A 23,929-nucleotide genomic window follows, 5' to 3' on the forward strand; every position below is an offset into this window, starting at 1 on the left:
TTGCACAGCGTTATTTCAAGAACAATCTAAACCTTTTCTTAACTCCAATATATAACTATATTAGATAATTACTATATCAAAATTTAAATAACACATAAAACCAAGAATATAAAATATATATATATATATATATATATATATATATATATTACATTATTTTTTCACCTATAAAATTAAACGTTTAACTGCACAAGTTTAAATCAAATGATATCTATAAAATTACACGTTAACTTCAGTAATGAAAAGACAAATCGTACTGGAAATATATCTCCTCCCCAAAGTCTCCTGAATTCCAGCAGAGCATCGGAATTTTCGCGCTGGCGTGAAATTGTATGAACTTACATAACATTTGCTCATTCGCGCAACTCCGGTTGTCGCTCATAGCAATCCAAAGTAATTACGTGGGCGAAGATTATGTCACTTCGACTGAACCGCAGCAGCGTCCCGTTTCTAACTTGCGGAAATATCTGCGCGGCGAGTTCGCGGGTGCCGAGTTTGGAAACATCGCGGTCGCATTCAGTCTCGCGCCGCTAATTGTCGGTTCATAGTCAGTGATCCAGGATAATTGCGCGGATGGTGGCTGCTCGAGTGCGAATGCACCGCTCGGGACCACGTAGCGAGAGATGGCATACGTGCTAATGCGCGGAAACACGTGCGAGAATTTGCTTCGTATACGTTTTAAACGTGCCACGATAACGACGACAACGATGACAATGACAATGACAACGATGGCGACAATCGCGACTGTGAGATTGTGTAGCCACCGCCAGCGGCGTTTTACGACACCGTGTCGCTTGAATAATTAAAAATCATCTCGTTTACTTGATATTCCCCGGACGGCGTATACTAGTATCGACCTAAGAATCGGAAACGTACAATCGTCACCGACTGGTCCCATGATTACGAATATGGATGAAGTCCTTACAATCAGAGCGCGCGACAAAATGTGGCACGTATCAGAGACGCGAGTACACAGAGAGGCACAAACGGAACAAAAGCACTCGTCTCGCTTCGCATCGTCCGCGCATATTGGCTCGAGAACGTAATTGAGTGCGACGTGCAAACACTCGCGGCAATTGTTTTGCCGTTTGTCAAGGGAGACATGATTTCACCACTTTGAAACTAGTCTGGCAGCTGGAACGCGGTACTTCGCGAGAGATAACGAGTATTGTCAGTCTTTTTTTGCAACAAGACTAAAAAAAAAAAAAATTGGGGAAACAAAGAAACAGGAAAAATGTATTAATAACCAAAAAGAGAGATAAAAAGTAATAAAGTATTCAAGTCAAATTGCTTAAGAAATAAAGGTGAGGAAAAAAATGGTTTTTGCAGAAATATCTGAAAATTTACAAATGTCAAAATCTTGATGCATTATTCACGCTCTAAATTTTTGGAAGTGATATTTCACTCCCAAAGAGTGATGGTTGTATCAGTCAAGAGTGAAATTTTCTTAGAGTCACTCCAAGTAGGAATCAATTTTCAATCTATGTGGAGAGAATAATTTCACTCTGATAAATGTGAAGTTTAGCTTCTCTACATCTAATTTAAAAAGTTATTAGGCTCATTCGACGTGTTTTTGCACAAAATGAACGAATATGACAGAAAAAACCGTCACGAGATATTAATCATTAAAGTTGACTTTTTAGATTAGATTAAAAAATTTACTCCTGAAGGAGTGAAGTGAATTTACTTCTTGCCGGACTGGCGCAACTATCAATTTTCTTGGAGTGAAATTTCACTCCCGAAAATTTAGAGTGCATGTATAAATATCCTACATTATTATTTTGATGCAACCAAATTATTTGCAAATTATTTGCGTCCTTTCCGTGTATAAAAATGTGATTAAAATGCATTTGGTTTAAGACTTCTTTCATCAACTTCTAGTGAAGTTAATCGACGATTGACTCGTAGAAGTGCCAATAGCAGTTAAATGTATCAGGACTTCTTTCCCTTCCTTTTCTAATTTTGAGACAAACTACATTTAATTTTAACATTGACAATCGTGGTTGATTTATGCTCGTTTTCTATCAATGCAATTTCATTGTAATCTCAACTAACTTTTCATCTTTTTTTAGAATAAGAAAAAAATAAAGAATAAATTGAATCGATTTACGTTAATCTACATTAATAGAAACAGGCATTAATTATCAATTAATTTAATCAGAAATTGATGAAAAGATCCTTAGACATTAATTAGTACTAATTTGTTAAAAGAGTATATTAAATATATTCCGATTATTGTAAAGTTACTGTAAAGTGTGTGTGTGTGTGCCAAAGTTTTAAATCAATTAAAAGTAGATAATGCCTGCAGTAAAATGCTTTTTTTATTCGCGACACACACACACACACACACACACACACACACGCACGCACATACCCACAAGCATCATTTTTTTTCATCCAAACGTTCAGGTTCGTCCATTATCTTTCCATTCACATATCGATCCGATATATTTGTGTGCGAATTTTATTGCTCTCGTCTAATTAATTGTTAACGAGCGCGGAAATACTTGCATGATCGACGATGATGCACAGATACAGCCGCGTGACGCGTATGCGTTTAACGCTAATGTGAGTTCAACGCCGACTTGATTGACATATATGCGAGTCGCGGATATGTGGCTCGTTCGTGAAAGCATAATCGACGAACGACGATTCGAAGGTGCATTAGAAACTATTTGTAGAGCACAAAATTTAACGAACGCTTTCGATTAACGTTGGAATTAATACTCTCGCGCGCAATATCTACTGAATACTTGACCTGCTGTACATTATTTTTTCGAAATTTCCTATTTCATGACACCAAACACCGCACTACCAATTTCCCGACAAAATATAAAGCTATTCGCAATTTTCGTGAAACAAGCGAGTAATGAAACCGTCCGACATGACGCATTATACTAATTGCAACGCTGCTATGCAGTCATCACACACACAAAAAAAATAACTTGAAATAACTGAAATAACTGCTTGTTAACAGAAAAGTGATAAAATGTGACCTTTTGAATATTAAAATAGTAATGAAAAATGACATTTTTTTCAAATTTTCGAGTAATTAAGGCCATTTAAACAATAAAAATTTTACTTTTATTTTTAATGGTCTATTTTTAATTAGCATATATATTATTATCCAGATATAATACTAATATAATACACTGAAGAGAACCAAGGGTTGAAACGTTTATACTTTTAATTTAATATATGCATTATTACATACTAATAACTAGTGTCGGCTCACATTGGCTTTTCCTCGTTTTAATTCCTTTTTCGAGTTTATTAGTATAATACTAATTAAAATTTTATTTCTTTTTTATCATCTGACGTATGTGTTAGAAATTATCTTTCGGATTTACTCATTACTTGAATAATAGTATAATATTAACAAATGCTATTATTAATATTATATTATTATTCAAGCAATGCGAAAGATAGCGTAATACATACATCAGATAATAAAAAAGAGATAAAATTTTAAAAATTTAATAAAGGACACAAACGTATTCTTTAAATATGCGAAAAATATTTGTGGTCTCCAAAAGTCATGTTAGTTTCACATCTAAAATTAACTTAAAAGAACAGATTCATTGGATCAGTATCGACTTAGCAACAGTAAGAGAGAGGGAGAGAGAGAGAGAGAAAACGAATAGCAACTGTTATCAGATGAAACAATAAAAATATGAATACAATACTTGTTTTATAAATCCCATGTCAGTTCAAAAAAGAAAGATAATTATAATGACCCATATAGACTGCAATGACTTTTTAGTAACTTATAAAAAAAATTTGACAAAAAATATAACGTTATAATTAGCGTAGGAAAGGTCAATGCTGTTAATTCGACCAGAAATTATAACAGATTGCGTGCTATTGCAGTTCGATATGAAAAATGCAAACTCGATCGAGCGGCTTAAATCAATCTAATCTGCGACAACGGCTTACACGCGAATTAATTAATACGTGATTTGCGCCGCTCTTTGACGCACGCATTTTTAATATAATCCGCTTCCGGATGCAGCACATCGCGTGCACAGCGTAATTGCAATCGCTCATTTAACCGGGATCGCGATGTAGTCATGAGAGTTTTGTAATTAGCCTGAAAATTGTGTCTTAAACCGAGAGAGAGAGAAAGAGAGGGAGAGAAACAGTAATCTGCTTTACTTATTAAATATATCTCCTTTGAGCTGTCTGTTATTCAGGTTGTTCATTTTTTGTCGTCGTTGATGAGCTCGCTTTTGAAAAAGAATGTTATATATTCCCATAGGATCAAATTACCAAAAGGAGACATCAAGCTTTTAATAAAAAGGACGGATTTCAAAAAATTTTCTCCTTTCTTAAACTGCTCTTTGAAAAATCCTCTTCTCTAATACATATCAAACAGCTCTTTGATAGGTATTGTCTATGAATCAGATGTAAACAAGAAGATCGCACAATCTTTTCGCAAAATATTAAAACTCAGGAATCCATTAAGACATGCGAAACGTCATCGCAAAGTATACGCGATATGATCGGTAAAAAGTCCGTTTCAACGGAAACTCGTTAAGACCGTCCTCTAATTGCAGAAAATCAATCTTGCAAAGTTGCACGAACGAGAACATCGCTTTTCACCGACACGCACAAAATCGCGTCGTTAGTCTCTGTAATTATAGAGACAGTCTGGACCGGGGGAGCTCGTTTCGACTCGATCCAATGCGCAATTTTATACAAGTTACCCGCGAATGCGTCCTACGAAACTTCATCAACGGAATCTTTGATCAGTTCTTTTTTAAACAAAAATTAGATTATATATTTTAGATTATATATTTTGCATTTTTTTCACACGTTTTCGGCGTGTGAATATACATATATGTATCTTAACATTTAAAAATCAGACATTCCAGATTATAACTCGGTTAAAAAAATAAAACTGAAGTTAAATTACAGACAAAGAGATTGCAATGTACATGTTGCATGATTCATGAAAAACACATGAAAAAAATTCATGAAAAATTCATGTTCAATATATTTTAATATTTTCATATTTCCTTCGTGAAAAAAAGTCCAAAATTATCTGATTCATAGATGCAATTTGTAGCACGTTGTACCAACGCTTTGATCTATATCTAGATAACATGCAAATTTGAAAATCGTAAACATAAGAATGAGCAATTTAAATTGTTTAAGGATTTTCCCTTACGTCTAAAATAAAACCCAAAGTGTTTTGGTATCGAAAAAGGCATGAAAGTGCTCATTTTCTCTCCGACGTTTCTTCAAGTATCAGTTCGTTTACCGAAGCGTAATCGATAGCTTTGCTCTTGAATTCGTGGCGAAACAGATTTCGCAACATGCTGCGGAGAGCATGTAATTGAAAGTAGCTGACAAGCGGTCAAATTCAACAGTAACAGTTCAAATAGCGGTTACACGTAATTTTCGCTATTGATACGGGTTACACAAGATTCTGGTGTTGCGAATCCGCAATACATACGCCGTGAGCCGCGTAGACGCATTTACAGTATGTACATTTCCTATTTTCATTTTCGCACGTAACACAAGTGTCACATGAAAGACAGCGATTTTATGGAAGAAAATTCTGTGAGCTCCATGAATAATTTAGATATACGGACTAAATATGAAAATGTAATGATCGTGTGACAAGAAAATCAATGTATCTATTATACAATGTATGTACATATATCTAGTGTATACATATATATTTATGTACAGTTTTTCACAAAAACTTGTGATGTAATACTTACATAGCAAATAACAGAAAGCAAGTCTAGTTTTACATTTTACTCATATAAGCATAATTTGCGTAATTTGAAATTACAGAGAATAACAGAATAATCTAGTTTAAAAATAATAATATGCTACATGATCATTGTTGTTCAATTTGATGCGTATGTGAATTATATATTCTATTTGGTGCACATGCATCAACGTCTGTTTCAACAAAGTTTAATTAACCATAACGAAATTGCCAGGCGTACGGTTGGCCTAGAAATTACAAACTAACATCTCACGGTCTTTATTCTCTCGATTCAAATTAATTCAATTATATTGCAAGAGAGTTTAATTACGATTCAGTCTGCTAAATCCAACCGTAGGTACCGAAAACCATAACAATATCTCAACGATGAAAGATGCCACAGAAAAGAAAATTAAAATTAATTCACAATCTAATTGTCACACCTCACATATCTTCACTAAGCTAAAATGACGTTAATTATTTCAAGGAAAATGTTTTTTATTCTTTCATTATTAAATATTAATGTAAAAGGCCATGAATCATCAGATATTTGGTACTTGATAGGAATACAATTCGTTCACCGACACAATCAATGTGGCCAACTATTTCATAAATAAATACGCACGTCCTGATGAGTAAAATCTCCATAATCATCCACGTTCATCGTCATAAATCATTCCGAGTACGGGCGGATTGTACAGCCAGGCGCCTTGATGCGCACGATTTCTGGCTTCATATCGCAAACTCGTGTCCTGCTTTATGTATTACATAAGCTGGACGTAGCCAACAGCCGTAAGTCGATGACACGTTCTGCTGTCGCTTACGTGCGCAACGATTCCGCGACCAACTGCGAGAAAGCCACCCGAGGATACATCCTGTCTTGCTTCTTGTCTTGTAAAGGCTAACATGAAATAGTGCTATTCGTGTTCAAGAGAAAACTCGCAAGTAACGTGTTTTCGTATTTTTATAAATGACGATTTTTAACAATTGCAAAGATAAAAAGATAGAACTATATGCTGTGCATTTATCGCGAAAAATTATAACTGTATTGATTTTTATGTTTGAATTTAATGAAAAAACATATTTCTTATTATTCAACAGAATTTGAATAAATGCAGAAACTTAAAAAATATTTCACATGTCACCACGATTAATTTAAATTTTTCTCTTCAATCCCTTCAATCAAAATAAATTGTACAAAAATACAATAACATTTGATTTATATTTTCAATTGTTTTAATATATTTAGTTGTAATGTTTAGAATGTAATCATTTCTATATCACATGAATATAATATAATAGCAGGATAAAATCTTTATGTTGAAATTCCTATAATAAAATTAGAATAATTAATAGATAGAAAAATTATTGTAAGAGATGATAAAAGTGAATAATATATCTAACTTCATTCATAATACAAAGTACAAATGCAAATTCAAAGGATATTAATTATAAATCTTGTCTTATTGATTTTATACTTGTCATTTAAATTTATCATTAGATCACTATAACAAGACTAAATTAAATTCATCGTCCAAAATATACATCTAACATGCTTAAATTATTTATATATCCGTATACCTTAAATTACATCCTGTTAAATATCAAAAGAGCAATGGTAATGCAATCCATTGAATTAACCAATTTTATTTTTAACTTCCATCTGTGTCAAAATGTAGATCGATCTCTTCCTGTGGTTAGTTTCAAAATAAATATTATCCATTAACGTATGCACTTAGTGAATAATAAACTATATTTAAGTTAAATTTAATATATTTTCTCGAATTAAATGTAACTTCATTGTTTTAATTAAATTAATGACATATTGGGTAGAAGTGGCGACCTATATATATGATTGAAAATAATTTAAATCAGGTATAATTTGATATTATGAACTTAACATTGTACGTGTTACACTACATCATTATGAGTAAGTAAAGGATTTTCAAGTTCTCTTCATTAAAACATATATTAAGGGTAAACATAATCGATTTCAAACTAATTATGTATAACGGAGATGGGAATTTGTCTGATTCTCAAGCAGGATTCTTTAATTATACTCCTTACGTTTTACGGGGCAAAAGCGTACTATCTAATAAATACGTATTAGCGTTATCGTCAGACGGAAGCACTCGTGGAAAAATTAAATGACCCGGGTCCATTAAATTTAAACACGGTATTAAAACACTCGAGATAAAATGAGATTAAATTAGCGCGAGGGATCGCTTCGCTCTCGCTTATCTGCGGTACCCACGAAATCCCCTGCTATTATTTACGAGTAGCTTAGCGCATAACGTACATACATTTCCGGTTGGAATACACCCCATCTTGTATTTTTATTATCAGCTGAGCTACCAAACGATGGACATGCCATTCTCGCCGCGTTTCAAAGGAGACCCGCGTACTGTCCCACGCGTGCATTTACGATGTTCGCGTGTGATCGTAAATCGTCATTTACAACCCTATCCATGTGCCTTTTCCTTTTTCTTTCCTCGAAGTGCAGCTGCTAATAGGTTTCCGCGCGAACGTTTCAATACATTACCGCGGGCGCACTCTTCCTCAAAACGAAAAAATACTTATCCTGGTACGCGATACGAGAGTGCTTCGTATCTCGTAATTCATGATTTTCGTTGGGAAAACCGCAAAAAATAGAGCGTTTTACTTCAGCACCAAATTCGTGACCGGAATTTTCGCAATTTTGCATGTACGCACTTCTTAGAAAGGAGACTTTATTAGATCGATAAACGAACGCTTTTATGCTCACAAAGAAATATCAGGTAATTGCGTTTTCATTTTGTAAGCTCTACTTGTGTCAAAAGGACATTATGTTAACTTGCATCTATTTGTAATAGGGATCTACAATAGAAGTCATAATGGTCGAAGTGTTTTAAGTCGTAGAAAATTGACCAATCATAGTCAATCTTCTCATATTTGACTGTGATTGATTAATTTTCTACGACTTAAGATCCTACAATTGTTACGACTTCTATTTTAGACCCCACATCTCAAAATTCGATTTAAAGATGGCTATGTAAATTGACTATGTTTAATATGATATCGATATAGATCAATAATATCAAAATAATCAATAATCTGTATTGAATATTAAAAATATGAACTTTCCATGTGAAGTATCCCAGATAACTCATTTAAAAATGCATTTAAAAACGAGTCGTCTAAAAAATTTCAACATTTTTTTTTTTTGCAAAAGACATCTTTAAGATTTCATTTCTAATTTTGGACTTCGTTTTATAATAATAAAGCTCAAACAGCACTGTGAAATTGAAGGAAAGCAGAAAGAATGATTTCAAACGTAATATTTCACTAAAGAAAATAAGAAATAATACACATCTCTTAGGTATCATTATCAAAGTTTATTTTAGCAGAAGTTTAATACTTTGTTTTCACTATTTGATCTCGATAAAATGCTATACATACATTTAATTAATAAATTATTAGCAGAATTCTAGTGCGAAATTATTATTGCTGCCAGGAAAATTATTTTCGATTTAATAATATTATTTTCGTAACACGGTTGTGTGTAACATTCGATATAACGAACAATTCTATTTTCAATACTATTGGCAAGATGACAATTTTGTGAAACCTGAAAATCCATTACAGAGTCTTGATGAAATTCGTTACGTAGATGAATGAGAAAATATAAACGAAGCACACACGATCGAGAAACGTGTGACTCGACACGTTAATAATATAACTGACTCCAATCGCAAATACCGCAAGTTGAATCTGCTAATTGAAATGTAATAACGAAGCATTCAGCTCGATATCGCGGCGGCAGACGTAATCATCGGTAATTTAACAGCAAGAGGAAAAATACAAGAGTCATGATACGTATTGTGGAGGATTATCTGGATTGGAAGATATTTTAGAACAAGGGAGGCTCTTTGTCCCGTTCATTAAAGTGATGAAAAAAGTACATTGCCATGTATGCGTATTTTATCTTATATGATATTAGACAGTAAATAAACGTGACAAATTTTACGCTAAATTAAAAACATCACAGAAGTTTCTCCAATATGTAAATAAATTAAACATTTTCATTATAATAATACACATAAAATTGGCAATATTAAGTCTCTGTTTTCTTTTAACTGAACTTCATACCATTCATCTTTTCTCTTTCTTTCTCCGTTGAGAAAGGGAAAAAGAAAAAAGTGAACTACACAAGAAGTTCAGTTAAAAAGACTTATCTTTTGAAAATTTAACGTACTTTCAGAAACTATCAGCAACGCCATCAACGTATTCATCTGTTACCGATAGCAACAAATTTCAAGTTGCTTAATTAATTTCTGCTGCCATGCTTATGAATTCGTGTAATAAGGATCGAGCGTACGACTAAATTGCCTACCGTAATTAGTAGTTAACGAGGAGACGTTACACTTGCTCGCAGCACAAAGCTGGCTAAGGGTTACCTGCAGAGGATTCTCTCGCAAGAGAATCGATGTTACCTTATAATGTAACTATATAATGACATTGTATATAGTTGATCATAGTTACATGTCTGTAGCAGCTTGCAATCTCGCTTGGAAACCATAACGATGTCACATGTGAGATTTTTGATCGCAGCGAGTAATAAATTAAATCGTATTTAAAGCAAACTAGCATTAAACGAGATTAATACAAATAGTGTAATAATTAATTTGGACATTACATTTAGTAATATCAATACGAGAGAGAGAGAGAGAGAAAGAGAGAGACATACAGAAATTATTCATTTAATCAGATAATTCAGATTATAATATTGTATTAATGCAAATCCACGTTAATCGTATTGTTCATTATTTGTTATTTTTCCATTGATCCTTAAGATAGAACCTTATCAATCTACATTCAATATTCAGTTTTCCTCCAAATCTATCACAAAAACAACAATCTCCAATTTTTTTTTAGAATTAATTTCAATTTGAGTATTAGAAATGAACACTTTTATTTTTTCTTTCATATTTGCAAAGGAAAAATTTGACAAATAATTTTGAGACTATATTTCTAAGCCAAAAATCATCTACGTAACAAATGCTAAAGAAAATGTTTTCGTACGTATACAGAATCGAACAACTATTTTTTTTTAATCGCTACAACAAACAATCTTTGTTGTCGATGCGTCCGGTGCGACGAATATCACGTATTGTCGAACAAGCTACAAATCCGCGTTACGAATTTGCGGATTAAAACGTATATCGACGAAACATTTACGCAACCGATTTACATGTAATGCAACAATAATCGTTCTAACAAAACGTTATCGAAAAAGATTATTAATCGAGGTGTGGCGTAAAATGTACATATTACGAGGTCGGTCGACGATGCGAAAAGGATCCGTATTTAAACTCCAGTACGGCCGCTGTTACCATCCCGTATAATCCGCTTAAATTCGTTTCACCCGGTCAGAATGTTCAGAATTTGTATTATTACAGTCATTACTCTGGCTCGTACGTGTTTAATGGGCAGGTCTGCAATTGCAGAGGTTGCGAGTAAATAAATCGAGAGATGCTTAAAAAGATACTAAACGAATAGACTTTTTTTCCATGGCGTTATTCAAATCTGTTACAAAATTGAAAGTAATTTTGGAGAACGTCATTTATTAAAAACAACTAAAAATTACAAAAAAAGTACATTCGCACAGATTTGTCCAACAATTATAAATTAAACAATATAACTTGCTTGCAGAAAGAAATTCTATCTTGCAGCAAACGCAGCGGAATAACAGTTCTAATACCATCAACTGTATACGTGTAACAATGCAGTAAAAAGTTCCATACAATACCACAAATATTTGTCTTTTCCAGAGTAGTGTTTAAAATTAAAAAAACATCGTTGAGTTTGTTATTTCACGCGCGCTTCATGATTTACAGTAAAGACGGAATCTCGCTTTAAGACGTGGCATCAACAATCTCAGCCGCAGCCTGAAACTTCTTCAACTTTCATCTCAAGCGCGGATGATGCCTGTGCTATGCGTGTATCCGTCCGAGTGTCGAGGAAATTGCCGAAGTACATGGAACTTTTGCCCGCTGTTGCCTTTGAGCCCGACAAATTTTCCACCGCCGCTCTCTACCTTCGCGTCTACATGTCGCGACCCGGCCGCATAGAGACGAGCTTTTTCCCCCGTGATGCTCCGTGCTTGCAATTTTCTCGAAAGCCTTTCGAATTTCGAGCCGGCCGCTCTGCCGGAATCCGATAAATAAGTAAAACGATCCCAGAGCTGTACAAATTGTATGCTTTTAATCGCATGCAACTCTAATGCTTCGTGCGAAACACTCGGACTTATTAATAAAGTAATTGCACGAGATTATTTTTCTTTTTTAATTTCTGCGATTTATATTAAAGCAATAAAAATATCTGAAGACTAATAAAACGCGAGAAAAACATTTTTTTCTCTGCTCCTATTCAGCTGCCAATTAATTATCATATTATAGTGTAAATATGTATATTTTTTACAAAAAGCATTTTATACAGTTACGTTACGTTATGCGGTTTTCGTTAAGTCCCACAATTTCATAGGGCTGCATGTTATACCTAATTTTATGTCAAGATACGTCACGCTGTATAAATTATGCTGAAACTTTGAGAACAAGTTTAGGGTAAAATTTGCGAACATCGTTGTTGTAAGTCAACAACAACATTAGAGGTTTCAGGGAAGCTCTTGTTGCCAGAAAGTGCGATATTCTAGCTCTTATCATACTTAACGCTAAAATGTAACTCTCTAATCCCGACGTTTACTTATATCCTGAAATTTAGTGTGATATATTGATGTCATAAAGCTAGATGTCATTCGCGATTTTACATGCAGTAACACTTTCGCTTTTAGAAAATAAAAGATACTTACTAATGTAAAATTACTAACGATCTGTATGTAAAATTTTTCCAGAACGCTCGTTGTTCTGATAATCGACAAAACGTTGATTGTGAATAAAAAAAGATTTAGAAAGTTATATTAATTGTGTTAACCCTCCTAGCAATGTTGGATTTTAAACGCATAGATTTTTGATTGTGGAAATTCTCATTGAAATTTAAATATATAAAAAAATAAGTAAAATACAATTTAACTTTTATGATAAAAACTCGTTCAGATTTTATACAGTCCAGAACAATATATAAAATAAAATAAAAAAATATATGTAACATATAATATATAATATGTATAGTACAAAAATTTGCACTGAATTTCGAAAAGCCGGGTTGCGGACAGAGGGTGAAAATTTTACATTGTGAAGGCAATTAAGCATCAAATACTCGTTAAAAATATCTATGTAGATAATATAAGTCTTTGATTCTTATTCAAACCTACATAATGTAATCATTTGTATCACGCGACTTTTAATCTAAGATGATAAAACCCGTCGCACACAGAAAATTTACGTAATTCACAAATGAGATCCTTTTAGATCGAATTTCTGGGCGGTATCAAACCTACTTTTCTCTTAAATAGACCTTCCCTTATACAGGTGGATGTAATGAGTGTTTGCATCTCGTACATCACGAAGATAAGCCCGATCACATTTCAACGTCATGGTGTGGCCGCGTGGACTCTGAGAAATTGACTACTCTCGTGTATCTCTTTCTCTTAGCGTATCGCAATACCTTTACCGACAAATAAATGGTTTATAAGCGCGGATCGAATGTGCAGGGCGTGTCTTCAAAGGCTTCGCTTTTTAACCACGGCCTCTTTTATGCTCACGCATTACGATAACGTTGAACTTCTTTTAAAACAATCGCGATAATTGCTTTGCGAAGAAAAAAGATCAAACGTGTGGACGAATCTTATGAAGAGAGAACTGTCACCTTTTTTGAAAGACGATCTTAATGGTGTCTGGAAGAAATACAAGCCTGTCAATGTTTAACGGCTAACGGATTGTGTAACAAGGTACAAGGTGACAGATCCAATTACCCAATCACCTGGTTACCTCCTCAATTGTGTAATGTTCCAATCTAGCTAGAAACAAGATTTAACAATAGATTTCGATTAAGTCTTATGTGCAATAACTTATCTTGGATCGAAAGTAATCATTTTGATACATTATTTAAGTATACATCGCTTGATGCACGGATTATCTTGTTATCAATTAGTTTTACTTTTATGCAAAGTATATAAAAAATATCTTTTTGGATATACAAAATAGATTTATATCCAAGCAGAACAACAAGTCACGATTAAATGTCAAAATGAGATTAAAATGATTGAAAAATGACTTTTATTGATCATTTTGGAGTCATTTTGATATCATAATGACTTGTAGTTCTGTACACACACACACACATTTCTTGTAGATTTTTTAGATAGAAATAAATTTAAATAGAATAAAGATTTAAATAGAACAAAGAAATTGTGTATATAAAAATCTCCAAGTTATAAAATAATATCTAGCCATAGAATAACGACATTGCTTTCGTTCTGTGATACACAATTGCTTCGATTTCATGGATAGTTAACGAGACGGCGTTAACGATTGATCACAATTTTATTCGTGTTCGTCGTATCGACTGGTGGAAGGTAACATGGCACTTTCTCGAAGTCGAATCCCCGGTAGTGTCGTCCATAACGTGCACTACTGTAAGACGTTATAAATAAAAGAACGTCGTAATCTCGGTGGTCGGTCGTGTCTTACGTATGTATGAAGGGGTAAACCGTGCCCCCCGAACATGCGCCGCGCGCGAACGACGCGCGAGGAGTACGAACGGGCAGACGGCGCAGGAGTTAGGCTGTCCGGGAAGTTGATATAGAGCCTCAAGAGACGGCCCCCGCCGGCCTCCGACATTGAATTATAGCTATGGCTCTCGGCGAAACCGGGAACTTGTTATCCGAGGTTATGACAGTATAAAAATACTCATCGTTAAGAGCCCCCGAAGTTCGGAAGTATCGGTGCGCGTGTGTCACATTGCCCGACGACTTCTCGGTGAGTTAAGAATGTGTCATTGCAATGATACCGTAGAGGTATCCTTAAACTTCAATAGTCTAGACGTTCTGAAAAAACATGTGATTCTTATATAGATCATTTTGGAACTGTTAAATATTTGGCATTCGTTCCTCTAGTTAGCGCAATGAAGAAAAGCTTTCTCATCGTTGAGAAAAAAAAATATTTATAAGTAAATGTTATATATATGTCATGTTCTCTTCGATTCTTTAGTAGTTATAAAAAATTTTAACTATGATGATAAAATATAAATTTCTGTGAAATATATCTTATTAATTATTAAAAAATAGATAGTTTGTTAAGAATAAAATTTTATTTTGCCATATTTGAATGAAGACTTATTTATTTATTTCAATGAAATAAATAAGTATAATATTACATTCGAAAATTAAATTTTTACGTATCTTTTTCATGCGGTTTTTTTATGCGTAATTACTAAGAGGACGAATATATATTTTTGATTAAAGCAAATCTTAGTGCCTGATAATTTTTGTATGCAAATTTGCAATTACATTTTTCAGTTCTATAAACTGTGTGCCATTCAGTTTGTTGAATTTAAAACGTATTCATAAATTAAAAGAAATAATATCTCAGATTATCTTGATCGTTAATTTAAAAATATAATTGCAAAATTACATTATATTATAATTGAAAATTATCAAACACTAAAATCCGCTTTCATCGAAAACAAGATTCTTTCTCTTATTTAATTTATTCCTATTCAGTCTAAATTTTACTTATAATTAAGTTAATTATAATTTATTGAATCAAAATTAAAAATTACTTTACTTTATTTTGAAATCTATATTTGAGTTTGTGTTTTTACTGCACAATTGTGTGCACTCTTAGTATTAAAAAAAGTTAGAAATAAAATAATAAAAAATAAAAATCTTTAAAGGCAAAATATTAGAAAGATTTTTACGTTAAATGTTATTTCGAGCAATACATCATATTTATAATCAATTTTCTTAATTATTTCATTTTGTTTACTTTATTTATCACTTGAGACATTCTGTAACATATTGACTTTTAAGCAAAAAGAATCTTTAACAGAAGTATTTCTTACAAGTGATCGATGATTCAAGTGATGTATCGTTAGCAAAGTAGTTTTGAAGTAAGAAACATGTTGTTCGAGGGTTTCGAGAATTAATTGATCGCAGAGAATCTTGTTCATAGTTTCTTATATATATATTCTTATATATATAGTTGTAGATCTTTTAAAAAATATAAATTTTACAAGTACTTCTCTTCTTCCTTTTGTTTTCTTTATTATAAAAGTCAAAACGGATTAAAATTTTTACAAAAATGCAATGAAAACTCAATGACAAAATTAATAATTAACATTGCACAACGCAATTTTATAAGATCAAAAAAACAAAAATGTCTTCCTGTAGATAATTTATAATAAATATTGAATGTCATTGAAAAATTATTAAATCGTTTTTGCTGAACATGAACATTTTCATTCAATTTCATTATGAATCCATGCATATACGTATTATTCAGAATACATTGAGGATTAAAACTAGCTTTGTTTAGTTTGTGTACAAGGCATTCCCATTTTAAAGGATCCACTCAAATATCTCAGAAAGACTGCGTTAAATAAAAAAATATTTCAGAAAAGTCTTTTTTACTTCGAGGAAGATAAGACAGTATCACCATATTGGTTTGATCTTGGGTGGCGTTGTCGAGGTCAAGGTAAAATCATATTAAATTTTTTAAATCCAACTTTTCATTTTTTATTACATATACTTGTTGCTTACCTTGGGAGCTTTTTAGAACACTATAAACAATTTTTTTTTCATTAAGTACTTTTCGATTTATTTAAAGCTTGAAAGTTACAGCACCAGTATTAAGATTATTTTTATTATCCAAGATGTCCAATCGACGAGTAAAATACATATACCTATAACATAACATTTGTCAAGATCAAGGATATTGGAGGTTATACCTCTTATTTTTATCTTTGCACTGAAAATTTATTTTCACGTAAAAATAAAAATAAAAGATACAATTTTCAATTGTCTTGATTGTAAAAAATGTAATCTAAGTTATGATCCTGAACAACATTTAAGAGGTTTTAATTGTCGGTTGGTCGCCTTGGGTAATGCTAAAGCGTACTGTAACTTTCAGGTCTTACAATTCGAAAAATATTATATTTATTGAAAAAAAAAAAATATATCATAATGTGCTGAAAAGTTTTCGAAGTAAGCTAGAATATGTAATGAAAAATGGGAAGTTCCACATAAAAAATTCAAAGTGACTTTGCCCTAACCTCGACAATGCCATCCAAAGTCAAATCAATACCATCTTATGTTCCCCTCGAAGTCAAAAAGCTTTGGTCTAAAATATTTTTCAATTTAACACAGTTTCTAAGATATTTGATCTTAGTGGATTCTTTTTAGGATCCATTTAAAATAGGACATCTTATATTTTACTAAAATATTTTAGCTATTATAATACTAAATATACATTTTTAATTACGTATTAGTTCGAATGTGTAAACTAGAAGCACAGAATTATTAAATTCATTCTGAGGAAAACATTTTAGCACATTCGACAGAATTATAAAATGCATTGGAGACTATTGCAATGAATCCTACACATTGACACATGGATTATGCTCTCGAAAACATTCATGAATGTAAAATTCGTGATAGTTGAGAGCATAATTCTATTGAAGAGAGGATTCTTTTTCGCTTTTAAATTTTAAGTTCGGTCCAACTAAATTGGTACATGTAGTTCTCATAATGAGCTTCCGGATTAATCTTTTACAATAGCAGACAATTTTAGTTAATATTAGAGTATATTAGCAAAAATTTGGACATACATTTATTTCTATTAATTTTTTCTGCGTTTATCATTCTATTGCACATTAATTAATATCGATCATTTTTACACAACAATTTAATAAATGAAGTAGAAAAGGATACGTCGGTATATAAATTCACCATGTAATTTTTATATATGTATATATATTGATATGATATAAGAAATATCCTAATATAAGCGCGATATATATAGCGTAAATTAAATAGCTTTCGTAATCAACGATGTCTCTTTCGCAAGTTAAACGCGAAGCGCAATCAGACATTTGCCGACCCGCCTTATGCTCGCTGGACGCCAAAAAGGAAAAAGAGTAAGAAAGAAAAATGTAGAAAAAATTCGGTCTCTACTAGACGAGGGATGTGAATTTATTTCAGAGACTCTGTTTGATTTCCCAGGGCGAAATCCTTTTGAAGAACCGCACTACCCCTGCAATACCGCCCCCGCTCGCTTACGCGTAAGCATGAATAGGTTTTGACACCGCGACTGAATCTACCGCGTGTAAAATCGACATCTGAAATTCCATATTTCCTACGGTCATATGAATGGGGCAACGCGTTCTGATAGAACGTGAAACTCCCGAGTGCGAGTGCTGATGACGAAGTGTCATGCAGGAAGAGGCGTTTAACTGGCGCACGAATTAATCGCATTAATTGACTTGCCGTGTTAATGATTAACTGGCGAACGTCAAACGCGAACGCAGAACCAAGCAGACACGCGTTCCAATAACATAAAAGGTAATATCATTTGCAACTTATATGGTATCCTGTTAATTGTATTTTTTGCTTCCTATTTTTTTTAATAATTCCCGAAGCAATCTAACTTCCAATTAGATATTAATGTTAATATTATATTAAAATTATATTTAAAAGATATAACTGCTGTGAAAATTATATAATGTATATGTAGTATGTAAAATAAAAATTTATTCATATATTTAGTTACATAGTTGCGCACCATTTTTAATCTTCTGATATTTTTTAATTCTTTGAGATACAAGCGGTAACAAATGGGTAAAATAAAATACAATGAAACTACATTGAGTACTTTAATTTTTTATAAAGTTGGATGCAAAAATACAAATTTACATCGATGAATAATTTGTATATTAATTTCTACTTATATATGGGAACTTTTCTTTCGTTAAATGCTGATCTATATATTATTTTTCATTATTCTCTCAATTAATACTTGTTAGCTGACGTTTTTCGTAAAGTGAATTGCGAAAAATGTTCATTGAATTTGTTAATGATAATTTAATTGGCTTACCAAACTTTAGATTAGAATAATCGCACCGAATTGTTAGAGTGCAATAATTGTGCATATTTAAAAAAAATAAAAAAGGAAGGAATGAAAAGTAAATGCGATGCGAGAATTGACCGAGAAAACTGGGTAACTGCATCGAATTAGCCTGGAAAACATCTGCATTCCGCTGCACAGAGCAGCGAGAAGAAGAACGGCGACTGATCCAAAGGCCAATAATTGTGCAGCTTATCATACATTACGTCATAAACTAGTGCAGCATTAGCGAAATGGAGCCGTGCGGATGTAAAATGATTATACGCGCCTCTAGACTGGTATGAACAGTGAGCAGAGTACGGCGCTATGCTCGCCTAAGCTTTGTGTAAACCTTTGATTTAAGAACCGAGTCGATCGAGAGCTTTAGTTCTTGCTTCAGCAAAGTAACGATCGCTGAATAAATTTATGCAAATCTCACGAGGAAAAATTGAGCGTGATAACTAAGATTTTCTTTTTTTTAATGTGATAATAAAAATTATCCTACATGTCTCGTGTTGCATTCTGTAATAAATACAAATATTTAAAGTTTGTTTTTTTGACAAAACATTTTGACAAAACATTTACCCAGAAATAATTACATTATTATTATTTCAATTAAATATTGTTTAATTAAATTATATTACAAATTTATTATTTATATTGTTAAATTTGTAGCAAATGCTGAGAATGGAAAAATCTAGCAATTTCATTTATTATTGGAAATAATAAAAACAAATATTATTTATTAATTAAATAATTTTTTTTCTTTTTCTCGATGATATAAAAAAGAGACAGAGAAGAATTTTATGTATAAAAATCATAAAATTATAATGACAAAACAATATTTCGAATTTCCAATTACATTTTGAACTATATAAAGTCTAATACTGAAACAAATGAAAAAAAATCAATTGTTATCGCATAGATTGAGATTAAGTTTTTCCAGTAAAATACAAAATCGAGTTCAGGAACTCGCATCTATTTCTGGCGTACAGCGACCTTTTTTAAAAAGCACTGTTCAGCAACAGCGTGCATAAATGAGAAATGACATTGTTAAATGGGCTCTCTCCGTCTCTCTGTCTCTCAGAAACGCGCTCGCGCATTTTTTTTATTTACACCTTTCATCCTAACCGGGAGTTTCGTCGCGAAACGTCACACAGGTTGAGAATATTTCTCAGAATGATGCGTACGCTGTATGGAACAACAACTCTATTACGGGCCGCTTGTTCCAGTTAAAAGAAACCAGAGGAATTTCCCTTCATAGTCGGCGTCGAAATGCTCAGTGAGAGCCTTGCAGTGCTGTATGTACGTGAGGCCGATTCATCCGTTGCCGCTTCTCCGGCATGGAGATACGCCAAAGAATTCCCTCTTCATTTCTCTACATTCTCTACAATGTACCAACCGTTGAGAACTATTCTTGCTTTTTCCTCTTTATTTATCTTACTTGCCGCATTACCACGGTACCGTTGTGCAGACTGTGCGAACTTTCGCTGGCTTTGCGCCCAATACGTATAGAAAAACGCGAGAGCTGTTTCTGTTTAAAAATTATAAGATTGAAAAAAGAACGATGAAAATAATGCGATTTGATAAAGTACACACATCGTATAGAATATATGTATATACTCAAAATGTAATAATAGTTTAACTATTCATGTATTAAAAGATTCATTTATAATTGGTAACCTTTGTGCTCAATTCTAAAAGTCAAAGCTCCAACCGCGGCAGGTAATGCGGCTATCCATCAGGTGTGCGAAATGTTAAACATCGCCCTAGTATATTATTTCGAATTTCTGATGCTCCCTATTTCATAACCGACCGCAAGATTCGATTTGTGCTCCGTGAGACGCGTTTCTCATGATACTTTATCGCTGGCGTGTTGGGGAAGGCTTCCGAGGCCACGCTTTAAGCTCGCGCGCGCTCTGTAAAGCGTATCCAATTTTCGAGAAGATGCAAATAGACCTGCAGTTGCGTCCGTGTACCTGCGAGATCTGCCCACCCACCTACCTACACGACACACACACATATATACGTGTACACACACACACACACACACACACACACACACACACACACGTGTGGTAGCTACCATGTTTCCTTTAACTCGAGGCAGCGGTTGCATTCAATCACGACTAAAATGTAGGTTTCTTATCGCATGAAAACCTGTATGCACGGCGCATCGTGGCCGCCACATATCGTGCTGCACGCCGTGCTATATCGCCGTTGCATTACTTCATCCTTCACAGCTGCCGCATCGTTGCACATTCATGCTGTATGCATACATCCGCTTGCTCCTATTCCATGGAGTTCGTAGGTGAGAACGTGGCCGTAACGATAGTCAAAACGGAATGACGCTCGTCGATATTATGATATGCAATAATGTAATTCAAGCAAATCATACATGCGACAAAAATAAAGTGAAGATCATAGAGTGAGAGTAAAGGTCAACAATCTTGACCAAGCAAGCAGGCACGAACAAGTACAAATGAACAATGGTCACCATAGTCCAGTTTGCACTCATTGAAATAATGTGTTAAGTTGTCTGTATATTTATTCATGCTTACTTGCTTAATTTAATATAAATTATCGTTTTGTATATTAAAAAATCATTTACATTTATTAATTAAACAGTTTACGTTTTATTTTTAACTAAATTTAAATCAAATAGCACATGAATGGAATTTTTAAACTTTTGACAGCTATTGTAAATGTTTTCGTTTCCATTTAATTATTTGTTATATACCAATATTTTTTATTTGTTTGAAATTATTAAGAAAGAATTATTAAAAAAAAATTTAATTAAAGAAATTATAAAATATTAATAAACGTTTCTTTCTGCCCTTTGTTTGTCTCTCTCCCAGAGCATCATGCCTCAAATTCGACACGGAAGTCGATAAGTTGGCGGGAAAGAAAAAAAAAAGAGGAAACATGAACGAGCGATATATTAAATTTAATGGTTATATCTCCCGTGGTGTGTATAAAAAGATATCCAGGGCAATAATACCGTGGCGTGACCCATATTGCCGAGCTGTATTATCTCTTTAAAAAGCTCCAAAACTTTTTCCTCATGATTCATCCTAAATCCATTCGCAGATCGCACGTCATTTATGTTTTTCATTGCGAACCGATAAGCCCCGCAGACGTAGTGTGCGTTTTTGATACAGTAAGCCGTGTGAAAATTATTTCATTGCATCCATATGCGTATTGTTCCTCAACCAACGATATCGGATATCCCCAACCAACCCTCATATTTCGTCACCGGAAGTACGTTTTTCCGATCGGTTTGTGCCGATGGAGGCCCGATTTTCCAGCGCATTATCCGCGTTCCGCTATCGCGAAACTGAATATGCTGCTCGATGCGTTTCGGTCTTTTCCTTCCGGATGTACGAGGGAATATCAGTGCGGAATATAAGTCATCACCTCAATAACGTTATTGAATTCTGAATAAATCTGTATAATGCAGCATAATCTGTTTTAAAAAAACTGATCACGTGTTTTCAAAAAATTGCGATCTCTAATGCATTGTATATAATTTTTCCCGTTTTAAAGCCATTTGATAAATGCCATTTGATAATCTGTCATTTATTTCTATCAAAATTAGAAAGAATTAGCGTTGTTTTATAATTACTAATTTCTGGCTAGAATATTAGAATATTTATATATGTATATTAAAGCTATCATAATTTAAGTTCTCCAATGATCTTGTCCTATTACAATCAAACATACGAAAATAACGAAGCTATTTATTACTTAGTACAATATAATATTTAAAAAAATTACTACCCATAAAAGAGAGAGAGAGAGAGAGAGAGAGAGAGAGAGAGAGAGAGAGAATAAAGGAGAAATAAGCATAATTGAACTGATTAGGAATAAACAAATTAAAGGAAGGTTTTTTTCTTCATTCATAAATTTTTAAATCTCTGCACATGGAAAAATGATTATGGTTGCCATAATCTAAAATAATGATTTTTGTCGTCCATCAATATACAATTTGATCATAAGAACTATAGTACAGTTGTCACAATTGTACTATAATTCTTATAAGCAAATTATATTAATGGGCGAAAAGTATCATTTTTTTCATGCTATAATAAACTTTATTTTTGGACAATATTTTTTAAATAAAAGCTAAAAACAACTTTAGAAATATAAATAGAAAGAAATACAAACTAGAAAGTCTCTTATTAGATAATATAACAGTTTTTATAATACTTTTGCCAATTTTGCAATAATTAATATTTTTGTAAGATAAACGAAAATGTGTCCGACAAACTGGATCTCAAAACTGATATAGTAAGCAGTAATGCCACCTATTCTTATATTCCTATTCTAATATTTCTATTCTTTTTTTTTTCACAGGATTAGTTATTTGTATAAAATACCTACCAAATGAATGTATATAACATTTTCTAAAATCTTTCACTTAATATAAAACGTTTTTTTTAAATATTTATTTATATGCATGTTTTATGTTGTCCTGCAAAATACAAACATGTAACGCGCAGTTATTTTTTTTTTAAGTTTTCCCATAAATACACGATTGCCTTCAGTTTCGAAGAGCTATTTGACACTTTAATGCAACACTATAAAGATTAAGTTAGCTTATGGTCTGTCTTACAGATAGGTGTGTCGGTTTATAACCCGATTTTATATTAAAAATTGCGTAGTATGAAAAAATAAAAAAAAAATATAAATAAAACTGATTTAGGAAACTACAATTATATAAAACGATATAATATTATCAATAATATAATCACTATTATTTAAATTATACAATTTGTAAAAGAAAATCGTAAGAAATTTTTTCCCATTTGTAGAATTTATTTTTAGCTGAGATTTTGTCAAAACAAATTACAAATATGAATCATAAGTTTGTACTTTTTTAATTACTTCAACAGATCATATTTTATCATTATCATTAACATATTTTATCATTAACCCTTCGTGATCATTAGGGGACCCTAAAAAGGTGTGAGACTTTTATATTTCTACAGCCTTTTTTTAAAACGAGACTTAAACTGCCATTTATCCAAAATTCAAAATACCCTTTTGCGCCTTCAACCATATATTATTCCTTAGCCGTCAACTGCAGAAAATAGAAAAATTAAAACGCTACAGAATAACAATACTAAGTATAATATTTATTTCGACCTTATATATTTAGGCCCTCTTC

The 23,929-nt window shown here is 32.7% G+C and overlaps 2 protein-coding genes across 38 annotated transcripts in view; one reads left to right on the forward strand and one right to left on the reverse strand.

The window, feature by feature from the left end:
• The window catches only part of LOC105146636 (uncharacterized), a 512,872-nt gene that overhangs the window by 309,279 nt on the left and 179,664 nt on the right, over positions 1 to 23,929 (reverse strand). The window lies entirely within an intron of this gene.
• The window catches only part of dpr1 (defective proboscis extension response 1), a 395,482-nt gene that overhangs the window by 1,942 nt on the left and 369,611 nt on the right, over positions 1 to 23,929 (forward strand). The gene's annotated exons all lie outside the window — the stretch shown is intronic.

This window comes from Acromyrmex echinatior, chromosome 13, assembly GCF_024713525.1.
Source record: "Acromyrmex echinatior isolate Ae372 chromosome 13, ASM2471352v2, whole genome shotgun sequence".
Taxonomy (NCBI): Eukaryota; Metazoa; Arthropoda; class Insecta; order Hymenoptera; family Formicidae; genus Acromyrmex; species Acromyrmex echinatior.